General features: G+C 29.1%; 1 long non-coding RNA gene across 1 annotated transcript; it reads right to left on the reverse strand.

Moving 5' to 3' along the window:
- Positions 1-37: 37 nt before the first annotated feature.
- LOC126554566 (uncharacterized) lies at positions 38-404 on the reverse strand. Its single transcript, XR_007606692.1, has 3 exons — positions 342-404; positions 207-265; positions 38-120 (listed from the first exon to the last, which is right to left on the reverse strand). It is a non-coding gene; the product is annotated as an uncharacterized LOC126554566 (long non-coding RNA).
- Positions 405-6,000: the final 5,596 nt, after the last annotated feature.

The following is a 6,000-nucleotide window of genomic DNA, read 5'->3' on the forward strand; positions in this document are numbered from 1 at the left end:
TATTATTGTATTTAAATATTCGATATGTGCATAGTGATATTTAAGTATTAAAAAAAAAAAACTTACCAGTTCTTTTTTTTTTGCATCAAGGACCGCTCGCAGGTCCTTGATTTTTGTTTTCTAAAATTTAAAAAATTGTATTATTAAAATAATCATATTCAAATTGCACCTAGTCAGAAAACTGTTTTATTGAATTCAATAATTACCGGCTTTTCATTCCGCCACCAGCATTGGCCTCTGTGGCCGACATTGCATATATCACATTCTGATTTAAACAACAAAATACATGTTAATTATTGCTTAATTAATTAAAATTTAATATCCAATATAGGTATACTAACTTTTATTTTTATTGGCCTGTTTTCGGCATTTGCCGAAATGTTTCTTTTTGCATGTCTTACATTCTTAAAAAAAAAAAAAAAAAAAATTAAATAAATTAGGTATGTGAAATTAATCACATAGCATACTCAATAGGTATACAATATACATACTTGGTTTTTTATTATTTTTTTTTATTTTTTCAACATTTTGTTGTTGATTGTCATCTAAAAAAAAAAAAAAAAAATAGAAATTAATCAGTTTGAAGTTAAATAATTTACTTTTACATGCTTACTATTTTTTTTTTCATCGTTTATGGGGGCAGCACCCCCATAATAGTAGTTATGAACAACTGTATTCATCTATATAATACATAAATAACTATATTAAATATATAATTTCAAAGTTGATATTGTTAATAAATTATAAATCATTTAAGGTCCACAAATTTTGAATGATGGTATTTTGTTTAGCATATGAATAGAGTTAAGATCATAAAAATAAAATAATTAGGTATCTACATAAGATAATAAATATATTTTTAATCTAATCATCTTGATGAGATAATACATACATTTAAATAAAACTCCCTAAATAGGTAATGCTTATTTAATTTATTTTTATTATAAAATTAATTTAATTTCATGAAAATTACATCAATATTTTTTAAATTAGGTATTCATAATAAAAATTAATAATAAATTAAATGTGCATTGGGGCATTGATATTTTATATTTTGTAGTTTCATTATTTCATTACTGTACAATAGTATTTCAGTACATAAATAAATGGTTGTATAAAAAGAAACATTGATGTGTATTTATTAAAATAAACACATGATTGTATGATATGTGATTAATATTTATAATACCAAAAGAAGTATGTAGACAATACAGGAAAAAGTAATCTATATAATTTTAAAAGATGACCGTTGTTTTTTATTTACATATTATACAAAAAAAAGTATGTATAATGCTTAACAGTGTGTACTTATCGTGAGTTAATTTAATTGTTGGGCAAGGGATCCCGTACAGGTATTCATGACATCAGTGACAATGTCACACAAATATATCTTATTGGATAATATTTTGAGATTAAAATTAGTAAAATGAATGAACTGAGTATAAAATACAAATTACTATGTCTATACTATTTTGAAAGATATTTAAATCAGTGGTTTAATTTATTTTTGACACTGTGAACTACTTTGAGAACTTTCGATACGTCACAGACCACTATACATTTTAGACTTTATTTATTCTCATAGCCAAGAATCAATTTTTTACACATTTTAGAATTTAGGTTATGAATAAATAAAATATAGTGAAATTCCTTATAGCTTACTTATTATAATAATAAATAATAATAATATATAATAATAATAATGTTTGTTATTGTTCAAGTTTAAGTAAAAGTTTTACATTTATCAACAATTTAACACAAATTACTATTAGGTATTAAAAAAATGTATATTGTATTATTATTTTTATCAAAAGTAAATTATAATTATAAAAATACGTTAATGTAATTTTTGGGCTTGTATTTCCTTTACTAATAAAGATATTAAATTAATATAATTAATATAAAATTAAAATATTTGTTTAAATTTTGTAGGTAGGTATAGTTTGCGGACCATAGGTTGGTGGGAACCTCTGATTTAAGTATACTATGGTATATGTATATGACGGGTTTCAAACACTGTTGCGCCGTCAAACTCCTACCGTAAGGCGGTTAATTTGATGACTCGCGACCTGTTAATAAACTATACCCGGAATGTACTTTAACAAAGAAGGCATAAAGCCTTTATTTTACATGTAATAATAATAATAGTTAAAATATGTGATACAATATATGTAATATATTATATGGATGAATATGTATTTATCCTACGCGCTACACATGAGTATATAACGATATTATGATGCCAATACAACAACAATAATGATATAACAGATTGATAAAAGATAATAAATATATAATGATAATAAAATATGTAACGACCGTGCTAGTATCAACAGTTACGACGGTGGGTGGCGTGGTATCAGCAATGGAGAAGTCGTGATAACGGGAAGAACTGCAGCGCATAAACAAGTCATTAGCATATGACCTTTATGACGACGGATGACGGAGTGGTGTCGCTTACAACGATAGGCGTTGTCGGCGGTTAGTTGCAACAGCAAAAGTTATAACAGGCTTTCAAGAGAAACGTATGCGATATCATCGAAAACACCGACGAATCGACCAGACGGATTCGCAAACGTATTTCGGATCGCGTAATATAACGCGACGGACACAGACGGCAGATGCGTGCAGTTATCGTGCAAGTCCAGGGCATACTGCTTAGACGGTGGCGGGGCGACGTACGTAAAAACGATACCGGCGGCATTGCGCAACAGTTAGATAATAATAATCTGTCATAGCCCGTGCGATTTGTCGTCGAGATCAGAGTCCGCGGGTGATTGCGATTATATATATTTTACATTGACGCGCGCTGGAAGGCCGACCTAACGGCAGCGACTTCGTTATTGATAGCGTTTCAACATTCTCCCCCATGGGAGGTTGTAATGATCCAACCTCACATATGTTGTTGAAGTTCTCTTTCCTAACATCGATATGTAGTTTCTTGGATAGTAGATGGTTGATTCTGCACATGGCATGAGACTGGATCTCTTTGAACTGTATACAACTGCACGGACGTTACAATTTAACAAAAAACATTTTTTTTTTTTTTACTTACAGTACACTCCGTACACAGCTTAAAAACCAATCGAGTTACCGCAACAGCATTTTGGTCACCGTTTGTACACGCCAACATTGTTAACTTGTTCCTCACCAGAACAGTATGACACAGTGTTACAAATTAGATTATAAGAAAATAGACAATGTAATAGGAAAAAGACGAAAGAACTAGGGAAACGCATTTAAAGTTTACGTGTTTAAATATATATATTTTTTATGTACACTGGATAAAAGAGTAAACGTTCCAACACAGGTTGGTTTGTTAATCCGTGGGCAGTAATACCAGAATTTAGGTTATGAATAAATAAAATATAGTGAAATTCCTTATAGCTTACATATTATAATAATAAATAATAATAATATATAATATAATATAATAGGTATATAATAATAATAATGTTTGTTATTGTTCAAGTTTAAGTAAAAGTTTTACATTTATCAACAATTTAACCCAAATTACAATTATTAAAAAAATGTATATTGTATTATTATTTTTATCAAAAGTAAATTAAAATTATAAAAATACGTTAATGTGATTTTTGGGCTTGTATTTCCTTTACTAATAAAGATATTAAAATAATATAATTAATATAAAATTAAAATATTTGTTTAAATTTTGTATGTAGGTATGGTTTGCGGACCATAGGTTGGTGGGAACCTCTGATTTAAGTATACTATGGTATTTATAAATATTATTTTTAATAAATCCTATTCTATTATTTTTTCTTTTATAACTTCAATATAATAGGTACTAAAAATTAAAAATATAATTTTAATCCTGAACTGGTTCATAAAACGTCACTCCGATGTAAATTTGTTCAAGAATTACTTACGACTGCAAATCTTATGAAACATTTTTTAAACATCGCAAATTATATTATGCATTTAAAAAAATTCTAATTGTTTGTGTACTAATATTACTTATCCAGTAAAAAAATAAAATATAAATATAAAGTTACGTCAATATTGTACTTACATTTGCTATTTGAATATAGTTTAATTTTTATTATAGACTAGTTGATGTTGCTTCAACGTTGAGTCCAACTCGAATGGTCCAAATAGTCCAATTATTTTCGTAATTTAACGTGTGTGCCAAAATCGGAAGTTTATCTCTACTGATATATGTCTCAGGTACCTATCCTTGACAATTTATTTTTTTTTTTTAATTAGTTATCATTACCTATCGTAATTTATTGCCTGTACTCGCTGTATAATTGTTGATGTACACAGATATACAGAAGCTAAGGTAAATGAAATAAGATCGGATATATGTAATAATATAATAATATGTATAATTGATACGAACAACTATAGTGTTATATGGCGTAATATAAAACAACGACTAATCGTCTTACAGGCTACTACATAGAACGAATATGCTATAGAAATATAAAATGTCTATTCAGCGTCTTCTGTACTACAGTGTGAATAATTTGCTTATAATCTACATTATACAGGGTGTGTTGTTTACATTCAACACTTCCCCTTAAACAATATACCCTGACTTAGAATTAATATATCTAATTCCCAGCATCTCCCTGAGTTCTTGGAATCTTGGTCGTGGAGTTGGCTTGGTCAATATGTCAGCTAACTGCTCCTTGCTTGACACGACGTCCGTGTCGCCAGCCCCCCCAACATGAAAATTATAAAAAATTCATATGTAAATATTTTGAGTGTCATTTATATGAATTTATATGACTGTTTTTAGAATTTGTACGACATTATTACTAAACTTATATCGAAAATACTGAAGAGGGGCCAAGGACATATGTCTCCAGCCCCCCCTTACATAAATAATTAAATATTCATAAATTTTATTTTTCAAAACTCAAGAACACAATTTGTACGAATTTATATGACCATTTTCAGAATTTGTTCGCCACCCCCTCTCCCACAATATGTAAAAAACCATTTTTCCCGTGTCCCCCTCCCCCCCAATTTGAAAATATCAACTTTTTCTTTTACAAACCTGTTATACGTTATTTGTACGAATTTGTATGACCATTTTCAGAATTTGTTCGCCACCCCCTCTCCCACAATATGTAAAAAACCATTTTTCCCGTGTCCCCCCCCCCCCCCAATTTGAAAATATCAATTTTTTCTTTTACAAACCTGTTATACGTTATTTGTACGAATTTGTATGACCATTTTCAGAATTTGTTCGCCACCCCCTCTCCCACAATATGTAAAAAACCATTTTTCCCGTGTCCCCCGCCCCCCCAATTTGAAAATATCAACTTTTTCTTTTACAAACCTGTTATACGTTATTTGTACGAATTTGTATGACCATTTTTAGAATTTGTTCGCCACCCCCTCTCCCGCAATATGTAAAAAAACATTTTTCCCGTGTACCCCCCCCCCCCCCTTCAGGTTGTTAAAATAAAAGACTTAGATCGTATACAATAATACTTCACACGCAGTTACAGGATTAGATTTGAAAAATCTCAACTTTTTTACTAAAGCCTATATCGGAGGAAAAAAAACTGTTTGTGTTTTGCAAACTGTGAGTTTGCATCTAAACCAACTGATATTATACAACTCAAATCTTTGGAAATAAAAGTGAAACTACCTTTTTTTTTGTCAATACAATATTTTATTTTTTAAAGTAATATAAAATATTGTAATTTATTATATAATTTATTTGATTTTCCATTAGTCAATTGTTATTATATTACCTATATTGACGTATTAACCTAATCATTAATATCATACTCTGAGGAACTTACTCACAGTACCTGACTGTTATGTAATATGTGGAATTTAAAGCAATAAAATCATGTACGTACCTGTTATACGTTATTTGTACGAATTTGTATGACCATTTTCAGAATTTGTTCGCCACCTCCTCTCCCGCAATAGGTTAAGAGCTGTTCCATTATTTTTATTCTGGATTTAAATATTTCCGACATATGTACTTATTTTTTTGGTTTATAATTTGTTATA

This window comes from Aphis gossypii, unplaced genomic scaffold (assembly GCF_020184175.1).
Source record: "Aphis gossypii isolate Hap1 unplaced genomic scaffold, ASM2018417v2 Contig00547, whole genome shotgun sequence".
In the NCBI taxonomy this organism is placed as follows: domain Eukaryota; kingdom Metazoa; phylum Arthropoda; class Insecta; order Hemiptera; family Aphididae; genus Aphis; species Aphis gossypii.